The sequence below is a fragment of the Petaurus breviceps genome, unplaced genomic scaffold (genome assembly GCF_028583685.1).
Source record: "Petaurus breviceps papuanus isolate PSGF00001 unplaced genomic scaffold, PetGlider_PUasm1.0 216, whole genome shotgun sequence".
Lineage (NCBI taxonomy): Eukaryota > Metazoa > Chordata > Mammalia > Diprotodontia > Petauridae > Petaurus > Petaurus breviceps.
Window position 1 is genome coordinate 4,631,258 of NW_027185867.1, and position 15,834 is coordinate 4,647,091.

Genomic DNA, 15,834 nt, shown 5'->3' on the forward strand with positions numbered 1-15,834 from the left:
TTCTACTTCTGAACAGCTGGCACTGGACCCTGGACCTCTCAAACTAGCACAGAACCTGCTACATGGCAGGCACTTCATAAATACTCACTGATTGATTTTTTTTTTTTTTGAGGTCACCATCATTTCAAGAAGCCTGCATTTCTCAGGATTGCAATTTGCTGACCTGAGCTCAGGGAAAGAAACAGAAATGCAAAAGCAGCATCCAGGGGTTCAAGCCTCCTCTCACCTCATAGAGTCTGATTGTTCTTGCCATGTGCTCAACCATTGCTTTTAGGGGTTGGTGAGGGGAGAGAAATCCGGTCATGTCTTTCTAGAAGTACTTGTGAAAAAACGAAAACAAAAACACTAATAGAGTCCAAAGAGTGTGCCTGAAAAATAGGTGGCTCCTCTTGGCACTTTGGCCAGTCATGTTCTTGGTAATATAACTCTACCACCCTCCCACCAATCAGGAATTACCTTTCAGTAAGTCCTTTGGTGAAGGACCAGAGCACACATCCTATAGAAACAGAGTACATGCCCAGCCCCATGGTAGGTACCCAGACCGAGCAGATCAGAATTGTGCTGATCACCCTTGTTACATAAGGGGAAAGGGACAAGCATTTATTAAGCCTACTATGTGTCAGGCAATGTGCCACACCCTTATAAATATTATCTCATTCGATCTTTACAATAACCCTGGGAAATAGGCGCTATTTTCCTCAATTTTACAATGTAAATTTACAATCCTCATTTCTTCAATTTGAAGAAATTGAAGCTGCCAGAGGCTGTGACTTGCCCAGAGTCACACAACTAGCAAGAGTTTAAGGATGAATTTGAATTCAGTTCTTCCTGATCCTAGTATATACGGACAGCATACAAAATAAATAGGCCCTAGGAGACTGGGGAGGGTGGTGATGGTGGATAAAGCAAGGTGTTAGGTAGAACATGGGGTTTGAGCTGAAAGCTGATGGAAATTAGGGATTCTAAGCATTGTAGATGAGGAAGGAATGCATTGCAAGCTTGGGAGACAGTCAGTTCATGCAAGGATACAGCAATGGCAGCAAGAAGGCCAATTTGTCCAGATCATAGAGATTGGGAACGGGTGTAAAAGAAGTTCGAGGCAGTTGTGCAAAGGATTTTAAATGCTAAACATAGGAGTTTACATTTTATTCTCGAAGCAATAAAGAGCCACTGAAGCCAAGGCCAGATCTATGGGGCTGTGTGTAGGACAGACTGGACATCAGAGTGATTAGAGGCAGGCAGAACGATTAGGAAGCTGCTGTTACAGTCTAGGCGTAAGGTGATAGGAGCATCCCATAGGCTGAGGAAGAGGGGGAATCTGCGCGCCAAGCACAAGGTCTCTTTAAACTCATCCTTCCCTCTCCCCACCTGGCACGCTTTGATAATGCTCCCTCTGCCTCTCCATTGGCCACTTCGTGTAGCTCCCCGCCCCGTTCTCAGCCTCCCAACCACTCACCTCCTCCCCCTCCCGCTCGTAGAGTAATATTAGGAGCATACCAAAGGATCCCCGCGGGTTGGAGTAGAGGAAGGGCGTGGCGTGGCTTAGTTCAGTTGCCTTTTGCATGTAGGGAACCGGAACTTTGGTAAGATACAAGGTGAGAAATGGGCATCGGATCCCTGAGCGAGGTTTCTCCCCCACCTTGTGAGGAACAGTGAGCAAGCCCGGGGGCCTGCGTCCCCCTCCCCATGTGCCAGGCCAGCCCTCGGCGGCTGCCGCTGCCGCTGCTGCTCCTGTTGCTGCCGCTGCCGCCCGCGTTGCAGCCCGGTGGGTTGGCTGGAGCCTCGGCGCTTCGGTTCGGCTGCGAGGCTGGAGCGGCGTCCAGAGCCCCGGTCGGTGGGGCTGGAGGGAACACGCTAGCATGGGGCAGAGGTGAGCGCGGGGCAGCCCCGGGGGAGGTTCCCTCCAGCAGTTCCCGGGGCGCGGAGCAGCCTCCCTGCCGTCCGCCTACCCCTTTCTCGACGGCAGGCCCTGGCTGTTTCGGGGGAGGACCAGGGTCGGGCCCGGGGATGCGAGCCCGCGGCTGGAAGGGCGCGCGGGCGCCGCCAGCCCTGACGGCGAAGCAGCCGCGGCGGTGGAGCGGCTGGTGCGCCCCGCTCCAGGGCGCATTCCCCTGCGCTCCCCCGGGCTGCTCTCCCTGGCGATCGCGCTGGGGGAGGGGGCTCAGTCCCTGAGTCCTCGGGCAGGGTTGCCCGTAGGCTGGCGGAGATAGCTCGCCCTAGGAACATTTCCTGGTAGGAGGGAGGGTTCCGTGGTGGATTGCTGGGGTTTGTTTGTGGCTTTTTGTTTTTTGCTTTTTGGGGTGTGGGGTAGGGGAGGCGCTGATAGAGATACGAGGTGGGGGCGAAGGGTTGGGGAACTGGAATACTCAAGCTCTGTTGCGTTGGGAAGCGGATGGATTGGTTGGTGCTGCTCCTTTGCGCCCAGCTAACAGTCTCCTGTCACTCTCAGGGTGGCCCCTCAGCTGGGCGATTTGAGTGTGGGGGTGGCAAAGCTACTCTCACAGGTAGAAGGCTTTGGAGGCTGCCTGGAGCCTGGGGGAGGCTATGAGTGTGAGGGGCTGAGCAAGATGCCGATAGCTGGGAAGAGGTAGGGGCAATTGCGGGAAGGTGGTTTTTGGGGGGGCCTGGGTGGGGAAATGGGTTAGGGTTGAATGAATGAAGGGAAGCTGCATCCCTGACCTATCTTCCCGAATCCCCTTCTTTTCCCTCTCTCCATCCCTCATTTTAAAGGGAGACTATTTTGGAAGTTTTGTGTGCTGTATGTGCTAGGAGCCTAGAGACAATTTTCACATCACCGTGAGGTGCTTTATACAAGTATGGTGGTATTTGTCCAGTTACGGAAATGATACATGCTTTGATTCTTGGCTGGCCCCTCGCTGTTGTAAAATAATAATCTTCCAGCCCTTTCAAAATTGTTTGTTTGGAAAAAAACATTTTTTTCAAAGGAAGGCCCTCAGTTCAGTTCCAAACCTATCTCCTGATTGCTCCTTTCATTAGGTTTGAATTCTGGGTAGGTTTTGCCTGGAGTGCAAACTACATTTATATCATTTAACGTTGGTGTTTTAACACTTTAATTATGGTTTACATAATGCTATAGGGAGGTGGGAGGTGGCTTGTGGGGACAGTCACTGTTTCTACACACTTGTTTTATTTTTATTTTGAGGAATGCTGGGTGTGGGTGAGGTGGTATTTAAGTTTGAGGATATCAGTGCTTGTTTGGCTATTGGGAGTACAGAAGGAAAAGCATGGGTTCTGGAATCAGAGGACCTGAGAGAGTGATCCTGAGTAACTCACTTAACTTCCACACACCTCAGTTTTCTTACCTGTAAAATGAGACTGGCTGGTCTAAGTGACCCCTGAGGTTCCTTCTAACTCTAGATTTCTAGATCTGAGATTCCCAAGTGGCTATAAACCACGGCCTGGAATGAGCTGGATTTTGTAATGAGAGAAACATCTAATTTAAGGAATGAAATGCTTCTATCCAGCAGGCATGCTTCAACCTCTCATTACCTGGCATTATAAAGATGATGCCAATTTATTGTTTCAGACTGACTGCCTTTTCCTGTGAGCATGTCTGTAATGGGGCCTTATAAAGCCCTGATATGATTATCCTATATCCTTGGGTCAGAAACTTGGCCTGAATTGTCTTAGCCCTAGAATGCAGTTTTCTTTCATTCTGAGTTGTAAAAACCTTTTAGTTTTAGTTAGTGTTTTTTTTTTTATTGTCTTAAACGACAAGCGCGGGCAGGTTTCATCTCCTTGTTTCAGGACTGTAGGAGAAACATGACAAAGTATTCCTGTTGAATGTATTCTTGTCTAACCTGGACCTATTTCCTCAACTAAGCCTCCTTTTGTGTATTAAAAGTATATTTGAATGGATCTGAAAACAGTATTCTACACAAGATTTTTCATAGTGGTTGGTTGTACTGTGAGTCTGACATCCCTTTCTTGGATCAATAAACAAATGATGTTCTGTCTCCAAGCAACTTTAAGAAATTATACCTTCCCTTCTTTTTTCTAAATGGTAGGTTGAAAATGAAGCCCATTCACTTCACACAAGACTAAGGAAATCAAACAGGACAGTCCAGCATTTTACAATAGGTAGGATGATGAAGTGATACCTTGAAGACAAGATAGTGAAATCAGCAAGATGGGGAATATATTTTGGGGTTTAGCTTGCTTAAGAGTAGTCTTTTTGGTGTTAATGTATTGTAACAGGGCTATATGAGCCTGTCTTAATTCCTCAAATATGTATTTTTGCCATTTGAGAAGCAGGGTAGGAACATATGAGCAAAATCCTTTTGGTCAGGACACAGGCAAGGGGTGGTCTTCAGTCTTCTAAAGTCCTCCTATAGACCTATGCCATAGTTATTGATTAAATGTTTAATAAGATCAGAATTTCAGAGTTGAGGGAAGTCAGAGGCAGTCTAGTCTGGTCCAACACATATCCCCAAGACATCCCAATTACCATCTAACCAGTTTTGCTTATATACCTCTGGGGGCGGGGGGGAAGGGAGGGAATCTACTACTTCTGGGTCAGTCCATTCCACTCTGATTATTAGGAATTTTTTCCAGACATCAGTTCTAAATTTCCTCTTTGAAACTTCCACCCGCTGCTTTTACCTTGGCCTTCAGATGCAGAATAAGTCTTCCTGCCCTTTTAAAATTGTTTGTTTGAAAGAAAGCCCATTTCAAAGGAAGGCCTCAGTTCAGTTTCAAACCTTGGTTGATACCTTCATTAGTTGTGGATTCTATGTAGGTTTTGCCTGGAGTGCAAACTGTATTTATATCATTTTAATGTTGGTGTTTAACAGAATAAGTCTAATGGATTTTCCACATGTCAGTCTTTCAAGTACTTGAAAAGAGCCATCATGCTTTCCCTGAGTCTTCTCTTCTTCAAATTAAAATCTCCAAATCCTTTAGCCGATCTCCCATGATATGGACTTGAGGACCATTGCCATCCTTGCTGCCGTTCTGATTAACTCAAGTTTTGTCATTGTTGTTGATGGCTTCAGACATGTCTGACTCTTCATGACCCCATTTGGGGTTTTCTTGGCAGAGATACTGGAATGGTTTGCCCTTTGCTTCTGCAGCTCACTTTACAGATGAGGAAACTGAGGCAAACAGGGTTAAGTGATTTGCCCAGGTTTACACAGCTATTAAGTATCAGAGGCCAGATTTGAACTCATTTGGAAGTGAGTTTTCCTGACTTCAGGCCTGATGCCCTATCCACTGTGTCATTTAGCTGCACCAGGCAACTCAAGTTTATCAGTATTTTTCTTAGGTATATGCCCAGAATTGAACATAATTCTCTAGATGTGACTTGACCACAATAGCGCACTGTGGGGTATCACCTCCTTATTTGTGGAAGCGATGCCTCTTCATGCAGCCCAAGATGGCATTCACATTTTTTGGCAGCAATATCCTGGTGACTCACATTGAATTTGCAGCTAACTAAAACCTCTAGATGTTTTTCAGACACATCACTGTCTAACCATGCTATCCTACCTTCTACTTGTGAAGACAGATTTTTGGAGATTTATCCCTATGAATTTTTTTTCTTATTAGATTTAGTACTTTGTTGAGACCTTTTTGGATCTTCTCATCTAGTGTGTTAGCTTTCCTGTGTAGCTGTCATCTGCACATTTCAAAAACTTGCCATTTATGCTTTTTTCTAAGTCTTTGATAAAAAATATTTATTGGGGGGCGGCTAGGTGGCTCAGTGAATAGAGCACAGGCTCTGGAGTCAGGAGCACCTGAGTTCAAATCCGGCCTCAGACACCTAACACTTAACAGCCATGTGATCTTGGGCAAGTCACTTAACCCCAGTTGCCCTGCCTTCCCCTCTCCAAAAAGCAAAAAAAAAAAAAATTCATCAGGGCAAGCACATTTCATTAGCTACCTCTTTCCAAATTAGCATGAAATCACTTTCAGGCTGGCCATTCTACCATTTCCAAACCTATCTAATTTTATTATCATCCCACCCTCATCTCTACCCTTGTTATAAGTGAGACACTTGTTAAAAATCTAGGTAAGCTACAGCTACAACAATCAAAAAGGTTAAAAGATTTATCTGGCATGACCTACTCCTCGTGAGGCCATTTTTGCTCTATATGATGAGTGTTTCATTTTCTCGATGTTCACTAATGATCTCTTTAATGATCCATTCTAGAATTTTCCCAGGAATTGAAGTCAAGCTTACTGACCTAGAGTTTGCAGACTGTTCTCTTTTTTGAAAATTGGAACAGCATTTGCCATTCTCCAGTTCAGCAGTGCCTGATCTTTCAGATATCACTGACAGTAACTCACCTGTCATATCTACCAGTTCTTTCTGTACCTGAGGGCTTTTAATCCCTCTGGGCCAGGTAATGAATTCATGAAGAGTGACCAATTTTTCTTGATCTCTCCCCGTTTATCTTGGGTATCAACTCCCTAATCATTTTTATTTTGTCCTTCCAACTGCAAAGTCTGCTGACCAGGAAGAGCAGAAACAAAATAAAAATTGATCAGTTCTGCCTTCTCTTTCTTGACAGTTATCACTATTCATTTTGAGTTTACCCCTTTTTTGATCCTTTCTTTCCCCAACACAGCTTAAAAAGGAAGTGGGGCATGGGAGCAAGTAAACAATAAGAGCAATCTGTGTTCAGAAAAATAATTCTTAATATTCCATTGTAAGGATAGGTGGAATCTCCTATTTACTTAAGCTAGCCTTATAATATAGTCTTTTTGAAGTTGTAAACCAGGAGCACTTGGTCTAAAATCCATTCAGTAGATGTGACTCATTTGCTATGTAAACAGGCAAGGGTGAGTCTCATTTCTTCCTACATCCTATTTTTGGTAGATGTCTGGAAATTAGAAGCATCTTTAATTTCCCTGGACATTTTCTTTCTTCTTTTCCTGCCTTCTTGGATTTAACTTTCTAGAGTTCATTTTGAATGAAGTAGGAGCATCTGGCCATACTTTTGGCCTAACCGCTTTCCAAGAGGTTTTTTGGGATTTAGTTTTTCTTTGAGGCTAGGTATAAACTGTTTGCTCTGGCTTTTTTTCCATCACTGTTATAGATAGGAGAGGAAGTATGGTCTAGTTCAGAGTTTGCTTTGGACTCAGGAAGACCTGAGTTCAAATTCTACCTCTGATAACTACTGGTAGTCTGACCCTTGACAAGTCGCTTAACCTCTTACTGCCCACAGTCTTTCCCTGAACCAATGAAATCACATAGGATTCTAAAAGGTGGAGATGAGGCAAGTGTGTATTCCAAGCATTAGGTGCCCTCTTAAAAAAGGCAAATAAACAGAAAATGGAATGTCTTATGTGACAAACAGCAAGGAAGCCAATTTGGCTGGGCAGCTGAATGAAGGAAGGGGACTTATGCATAAGAACCTTGAGAAGACAGTTGTTAAAGCCAGGTTTTGAGGGGCTTTAAATGCCAAAAGCATTTGCATTTTATCTTAGACATATTAGGGAGCAACTTGAGTTTATTGGCAGGGAATGACATGATCAGACCTGTGCTTTAGGAATATCATTTTGGCAGCTCTGTGGGGGTTGGATTGGAGAAGAAGAAACTGGAGGCAGGGAGACCAACGGAGGCTGTTGCAGTAGCTCATGCAAGAGATGATGAAGGCCTGAAAAAGCACAGTGGCTGTGTAAGTGGAGAGAAGGGAATGGATGTGAGAGATGGTGTAAGTTTAGTCTAGCACTTAACATTTATCCCTAATAAATTTTGCCCTATTAGATTCAGCCCAGACTTATAATTTGTCAGTCTTTTTGGTTTATGACTAGTCATCTTAACATGTTAGCAGGTTTGATAATTACGACATTTATGCCATTGTCCATCTGATTAATATTAAACTACACAGGACCAAGGAGATGTTCCTCAGATGTGCTCCTGGAGACATCTCAGTTGAAATCAGGCCACTGATGATTATTCCTTTACATCTGGCCATTTAGTTGATTCCAAATCCACCTAACTGCTGTTTCCAACCTATACTATTCAGGGCCAGCACAAGAGACCTCATCAAATGCTTTGCAGAAATCCAAGTAAGCCATATTTTAAAAAGACCTCTGATCTACCAGTTTAGGGAATGTCAGAAAAGGAAATGTTCGCTAATACTCTTAAGATTTTACCAGTCAAGCACACCAGAGTATAGGTGGCAGATTCTGTACTCTTCTTTTTTTTGAAAATCAGTACAACAAACAACATTTTTTATTTGTTCCAGGAGGCACCGAAGAAGCCACTGTTATTTACTGAGTATGGAGGGGAGGGGAGTGACTTGGTCAGATCTATGCTTTAGGAAAATCACTTGAGTGACTTGAGGATTGATTGCAGAGGGGTGAGACTTGGGACAGGCAGACACGCCAACAGGCTATTGCAATAATCCTGGAGTGAGACAGTCTGCACTAGTGGTGGTTAGAGTAGGTTCTTACTGAGGGGGGGAAAAGACCAAAGTATGAAAGGGGACCCTATGCTAAGAGAGGGTGGAGGGTCCATTATGCCTTTCTTAATACATTCAAATTGCTCAGCAATCACAGTATATAGTCAGTGGTCTTTGAAAAATCTTGGAAAGAGATGGCCAAAGGAGACAAAGGCCAGCATTCTAGGCCTTGGGAGCAGCCTGCATATGCCTAGGCACAGTGAAAAATGGAAATCTACTCTTGAGTCTAGGGAACAAAAAAGAGCTCATTTTGCTTACAGCATATGGTGAGTGAGATTGAGCAGTGTATACTCCTGGAGCTATAGTGCCAAGCATTATATTTGATCCTACATGTAGCAGAGAGCCATTGAACCTTCTTGAGCAGCAGGTAAAGGCAGTGGTTAGAACTCTATTTAAGAATAAGGTTTTGACAGCTCTGTGAAAGATGGATTAGAGAAGAGACTGAAGATGGAAGATCAGTTAGGAGGCTGTTAGTCCAGTTGAGAGGTGATGAGGGCCTCAGCCAGGGTGGTTGTAGTGTGAGTCAACAGTTAGGGAAAGGAAACCAGAGTTGTTAAAGAGGTGGAATTGGTAGGACTTGGAGACTGGTGCAGTAGGGGGTCTTTTCTCATACCTTATGTCTCCAAATCCTTTGATGTAAATCTTTATTCTCTCCTTTTTTATTTCAGTTTTTGAAAATTCACCCTTATCATCATGGTACCTGTTTATACCTGTTTGCACCTTTATATATATACATATACCTTTGTATACTTTTTATATATCTTTCTGTTTATCGTTTGATGCCATCCCTGTGTCCTCTGAAAGACTGCCCCCAGAATTCTTCGCCATCTACCTACAAACATGCCTCATCATCCAAAAAAACCCTTTATTTGGCTCCACCATCCACTCAAACTACAATTTTCTTTCTTCTTTCATAATTGAAGCTCTGCACTTCTTGCCTTTACTTTCTCCGCTTACTCCTTCACACCTAACAATATGACTTTTGACTTCATTGCTCTATTGAAACTGATCTCTCCAGAGTTGCTGGTGATCTCTTAATTGTCAGTTCCAGTGGCCTTTTCCCAGTCCTCATCCTTCTTGACCTCTTTGCAACATTTGACACTGTTTACCACCCCTTACTCTAGTATTTTCTCCTCTGTCAGTTTTCATGACACTACTTTCTTGGTTCTACCCATGTCTGTTCCTCAGTCTGCATTGCTTGGTCTTCCATCATCAATTTCTCCTCTTTATCTCCCCCCCTTCCAGGGCGCTGTGCTAGTCCCACTTCTCTTCCTTCATCATATCATTGAACCCAAGAGAGCCAGAGACAATTATCATGTCTATGCAGATATGCCACGATCTCCATATCTAACCCTAGGGGTCTTTCTCCTGAGCTCTCTAGTCCTACACCACTAAGTACATAGTGTATATTTTGAGCTGAAAGATCCATAAGTGTCTCAAACTCAGCATGTCTAAAACAGAACTTGTTATTGAGTTACCTTTGACTCTTTACTCTCCTATCCACTCCCCTTGTCCCTATTCACATTCAGTTGCCAGGTGTTGTGAATCCTGCCTCAGCCTCTCCCACATCTCTAGCATCCATTCTCTATCTCCATTCACAGTGCCCTTGTCACCTCACCTGGATAATTGCAAGGGTCTCTTAATTGGTATCCCTTCTTGCCTCCCCATTCCATCTTCTTTGCAGCTGCCAAAGTGATATTTCTTAAGCATAAGAGTAATCACTGAGCTGTAACCCTTGCTATTCAAGACCTTTAGGGACTCTCTGTTGCTTCTAGCATTGATTCCTGACTGTTCTGCTTGGTACTTAACAGTCCTTCACAGTCTCATTCCAGATTTATTGCCCATTGCTTCCCTTGACATAGTCTACTCTCCAGCCAAACTGGTCTGCTTGTTGTTCTCAATCCCAGAGAATCCATCTTCTGCCCTGCTTTCTTTGCACAGGCTGTCCCTCTCTGTTGGAAATGTATTTCCTCCTCACCTTCACCTGTCAAACTATCTAGGGTCCTCTCAAGTGCTACTTTCAGGCCTTTCCTGATCTTCTTATCCCCTTTAAGAAATCATCTAAAATTCAATTATTTTTCCTTTTTAAAATTATTTTTTTATGCTTGACAGAAACCTATTAAACATGATCTGATCCATAATATTTGTTTGTTATCTTCTGTTTACTAATATTTCAAGCCTGAATTGGGATTTTGTGTTAGAGCCATCTCCAACTCTCTTGGATATGATGGTGCGGGACCCTCTTTGGTCCTGATCTCTGTTATCTCAGCTGTTGCTGTTGGCTTTCACTTCTAGTCAACTTCTTGTGGGTCAGAACATTGTAACTGCCCTGGGGAAACTTTGGAACTCTGTTGGCCCTCTTTCTCTCTGCTGCATAGTGCTTCAGGATCTGGGCATCCTTGAAGTGTTCCATGTTTAGGCTGGAAGCCTTCTGAACGCTGTGCTCTCCTCAACTTTCCTGGCTGGATTCCTTCCTTTATATGTTCAGGTTTCTGGTTGCCCTGCTGTGCAGATCTAGGTTGGGTGAAACTTTAGTTTCTGTTTGGATTTCTTGGTCATATTTGTCTGATGCTCCCTTTTGCTCTTTACTGGGGTACTTATAGTAGGAGCTGGGCTATTATACTCCTATTCACTTGGTCATCTTTAACATAAGAGAATACTTATTTGTGTTTATCTTCTATAGAATGTAAGCTCTTTAAGGACATTTTTTTTTCTCTTTGTATATTCAATGCCAGGCACATTTTATATATTATACAATTAATACACATATATGTATGTATATATCTGTATATAGGTTTTCAGAACTTCAAAATAATCCTCTGAGATAGATACTAGAATCAGTATCATCTCCACTTTACAGATGAAAAAATTGAGACTCAGAGAGAGACATTTTTCTCAGGGTCACACAATCAGAATTCTGACATTTGTCCAGATTTTAAACAAAAACTTAAGAATAAAAGGGAAGCATGCTTTAAAAACATTGGATAATGAGATCATAAATTCTTGTAAAAATGAGTTTAATGGCAAAAAAAAATAAGTGGGTTTGGATCATACTTTACTCAAAAAAATATGGAACACTTCACAAATTTTCATGTCATCTTTGCTCATGGTCCAAGCTAATCTTCTTTGTATAGTTTCAATTTTATATGCCTCAGTTCTGTAGTTTTTTGGTTGTTTCAAACTCTTTGTGATCCCATTTGGGGTTTTCCTGGCAAAGATACTGGAATGGTTTGCCATTTCCTTCTGCAGCTCACTTTACAAATGAGGAAACTGAGGCAAACAGGGTGAAGTGAAGTGCCCAGGTTCACACAGTGTCTGAGGCCAGATTTGAACCCGGGAAGATGAGTGAGTCTTCCTGACTCCAGGCCTGGCACTCTACCCCTGCTTCCAAATCTAGCATCTGACACTTAATAGACACCCAGTGGTGCTGGTGGTTGTTTAGACTGTGAGGTGGTCTGGTTCTGGTGACTTGAGTGCCTGAAAGGCAAGTTCATGCTCTCATCTGTTTACTTATCTTGGGTTTCAACTCTACTAGCCATTTTTATTCTGTTCATATTGATTCAAAGGTTATTCTTCTTAATAGAGAAACTTACATTTCAGATGTTCTCTTCTTGGTGAAGATATTTCTTCCACAGGTGTTTAGGGAAAAAAACGCCCAAAACATCCATCTCTTCTCATCCTGTGTTATTCTCATCCATACCTCCCTTTACTATTTGCATTTTCCCACAGCCAAAGGGAGGCCATACCCAGCCTTCTGGGAACCTTCTTGTTCTCTTCATATTGTATCACATAGACATAGACACAGACCTATCAGTAGAGCAGTTTTCCCTTGTGCGTGTTACATGTGCCATCCCACTATTGTCTTATCCCTCCTGTGATCTCCTTTTCCCTACTATAGCTTAAAAATGTAGCCCTTTTGTGTACTTTAATTTTTCTTGCTCATGTCAGCTTATTCTTAGCTATAGTGCTTCCAACAGTATTCGTAAAGGATTGTGTCATGCTTCTGTCTATCCTTCATTGCCTAATCTTGTGTTTGTCTTCTACACACAACTCTGCATAGTCTATGTTGATGTTGTATACCCATCTCAGCATTTTTTCTGCAGTTTTTTTTTTAAACTTTCTCATCAGAATTGTTTCATCTTGTGTCCTAAGAATTTTACTCTGGAGAGCAATGTTTCCCTTTTTGGACTGATTTCCCTTGTACAATTTGAGAATATTGTCCTTTGTATCCTTTCTCTACTTTTCTGTGTCTGTCCTTGATAGCTCCATGTCCATCATCTCTATCTCCAAAAGCCTGTTGGAATTTTTAAAGTAGATGTTCTACAGACATCTCAAATTCAACATATCCAAAACAGAACCCTTTCTTTTCATATTGAACTTTCTTTTGAACTTGCGTATTTCTGTTAGGCCACCACCATTCTTTTAGTCTCCCAGGTTCACAACCATGGCATTATTCTTGACTCCTCACTCTCCTTGACCCCATGTATTTCTCCATTTGTCAGATCTCATTGTTTCCGTTTCCACAACATCTCTCATGTCTTCTTACCTCACATGACCACCACCCTTGGTCTCCTCTCATTACATCTTGGTTGGAGTGTTGAAGTAGCCTTCTAATTAGTTTCCCTGATTCAGGTTTTTTCCTTTTCTGTCTTCTACACATGCATGTCTAACCATGTTACTTCCCAACTCAATCAACATACTCTGGGGGCTCCCTGTTGACTTTAGGATCAAATATAAACTCATCTGTTTGGTTTACAACCTGGTCCCAACCTATCTTTCCAACTTTGTGATACAGTTCTCTTTTTCTTGCACGCTGCAGTCTGGCCATACTGACCTCCTTGTCTTCATCCCTTTGCACTGACTTCCCCATCCCACAGCCTAGAACATACTCCCTCCTTGCCTCTGCTTTTTAGAGTTCTTTGTTTCCTTTCAAACTCAGTTCAAGCATTGTCTTCTTTATGAAGCCTTTTCTGTTTTTTGCCCCTCCAGTTACTCCATATTTATTTTATACGGACTTATTGTCTTCTTTGAAAGACCATAAGTTCCTTGAGGCCAGGGACAATTTCATTTTTGTAATTGTATTTCCAGCACCTAGCAGTGTGACTGGCATGTAGTAGTTACTTAAATGTTGTTTCCTAGCTTACATATCTCTCTGATTAGAGAGGAGGAGGTGTTTCAGAAAAGTGAGGTTTCATGTATGAGAGATTTCCCACTATTTTCCTGGCAAAGCTAATGGTGTCCCAACACTTGTTTCTATGCGGGTTGGGGGGCAGCATCCTGTCTTCCCCCCTCCCCTGTTCCCACAATCCCAAAGATAATGGATAACTTAAGTGTTCCTTGAGTTTTCTTTTTTAATGGCATGGTTACTGACTTTCCCCTCTAACACTTTTCTGGTGATGTTACTACTTTGGCTCAAGGACTAGAGCTGTTGTCATAATCAGGGCAACCTATGAGGTTTTATTGTTTTTTTTTAACCAGACAGTGATTTTAAAAAAGAAACAAAAAAGGCTTGGCAGCCAGTAAGAATGTTTCACTACCTTTTCAAGGTTTCCCACTGCTCCTTTTTTCACTTTTCAGACAATGATGGTCAAGACAATCAATTGTCTAAAAGGAGAGCATATTAATAGCTCTAATTTTTATTAAAATATTTATCGTACTGGAACCTTCTCCCTTTCCTCCCTCATTCAGGCCTAATTGAGTAAGTGACATTGTATGTATAGGAGCTGACACCAGTAAGGGTTATAACAAGCAAGACTTTTCCTAGACTTTTCCTGCCCTAGCTCACCCTGCCAGGACTTCTTTGCATTTGAAAAACTATCTTTCAGGGGCAGCTAGGTGGCACAGTGAGTAGAGCACAGGCCCTGGAGTCAGGAGGACCTGAGTTCAAATCCAGCCTCAGACACTTAACACTTACTAGCCATGTGACCTTGGACAAGTCACTTAACCCCAATTGCCTTGCCTTCCCCCCTTCAAAAAAAAAAAAAGAAAAACTATCTTTCAGGTTAGATTTCTTCCAGGCTTCATTGCAGTTCTAATATGGACTTTTAAAAAAAGAAATTGAAAATTAAGGTTCATTTGCTGTTTCTGACTTAGGACTTCTCTCCTTCACTCCTCCCCAAGTGTTATATTTTTTATATGTTAAAAAAACAACTTAGGCCAGAGAATTGAAACAAGAGGGAAAAAAAAGATTTCTGAATGCCCAGTCCTTCAAGGATCTATTTTTGAAGTTGTGTCTTTTACTGTTCCATGGGAAAGGACAAGAAGTCTGGAGAAGGGTGATACAGGAGAGCTTTTTATGGATGACCATTATTGTCAATTCAGATTAGTTTGGGAATACTTCTTGGAGGAGAAGCCAGAGTGAGATCTTGGGGAAAAAAATAATGAAAATTGGTTGGGAGGATACTCTAGGAAGGGAAGGAAGCCTTCTGAATGAAGGCTTGGAGATGGAAGCAAACTAGGTGTGCCTTATGGATAGATAGTAAAGGTCAGGCTGTGCTGAAGGAATATCAAGATAAGACTAATTAGGCATTGGAAGAATAGATAAAATGGAGAACTTTGAATTCTATGAGTTTATACTCAATCAGTTAAGGAGCCAATTTCTGTTCTGGAGAAGGTATACTGAAAACTAGTTACTTTTTTGAGGGGGGTGTTTATGGAAAGATGAGATAAGTTCTAGGTTCTTGCCTTTAGATAGAGGTGGTGAAGGAAGGAAGGAAAAGAAAGACATTGATGTAGGACCTACTGTGTTAAATAAGCCTTTCACAAATATCCATTTTGAGAAGCTAAAGCCTGTGATAATAGCTTCAGACTTGTCTATTAAGAGAGATAGGAATTGGAATGAGTGTGGATGAGGAAGGGCGGAGAAGAGCTGCAGATGAAGGATTAAGCCCTGTGTTGTGATGCATAGAAGAAAAGAGTTCAATCAATGCCATAAAAAGGGGGGCTAGGTGGCACAGTGAATAGAGCACTGGCCTTGGAGTCAGGAGGACCTGAGTTCAAATCTGGCCTCAGAAACTTAACACCTAACTAGCTTAACTAGCCATGTAACCTTGGGCCAGTCACTTAACCCCAATTTCCTTGCCTTCCCCCCTCCAAAAAGTAAAAAAAAAAAGCATGGGGAAGAGAAAGGGAGATGAGCAAGAATCTTAGACATGGAGTTTTAGAAGGAGCCTTGGAAACTGTTTGATAAGCTTATGTCTGAGTACATCATCCCTCAGAACTGGCTGGCTGACTTGAAGAATGAACTCAGTATTTCCTATGGTACCCCATTCTATTCTTGGAATATTCTCGTTTTGTTTTTTTTTTTTTAACCAAGTCAAACATACTTCCTGCATTATTTCTTTTTTTCCTTGGTAGGATTTTTTTTATTTTTTTAGTTTACATCATTCATTTCCACAAGATT

General features: G+C 42.4%; 1 protein-coding gene and 1 pseudogene across 1 annotated transcript in view; one reads left to right on the forward strand and one right to left on the reverse strand.

The window, feature by feature from the left end:
- Positions 1 to 1,695: 1,695 nt before the first annotated feature.
- MICAL3 (microtubule associated monooxygenase, calponin and LIM domain containing 3) overlaps positions 1,696 to 15,834 on the forward strand; it is a 246,450-nt gene continuing 232,311 nt past the window's right edge. The window contains exon 1 of the mRNA XM_069094298.1: positions 1,696 to 1,870. The gene's annotated coding sequence lies outside the window, so the exon portion shown is untranslated. The remainder of the gene's footprint in view (positions 1,871 to 15,834) is intronic.
- On the reverse strand, positions 11,496 to 11,596 carry LOC138165949 (U6 spliceosomal RNA; annotated as a pseudogene).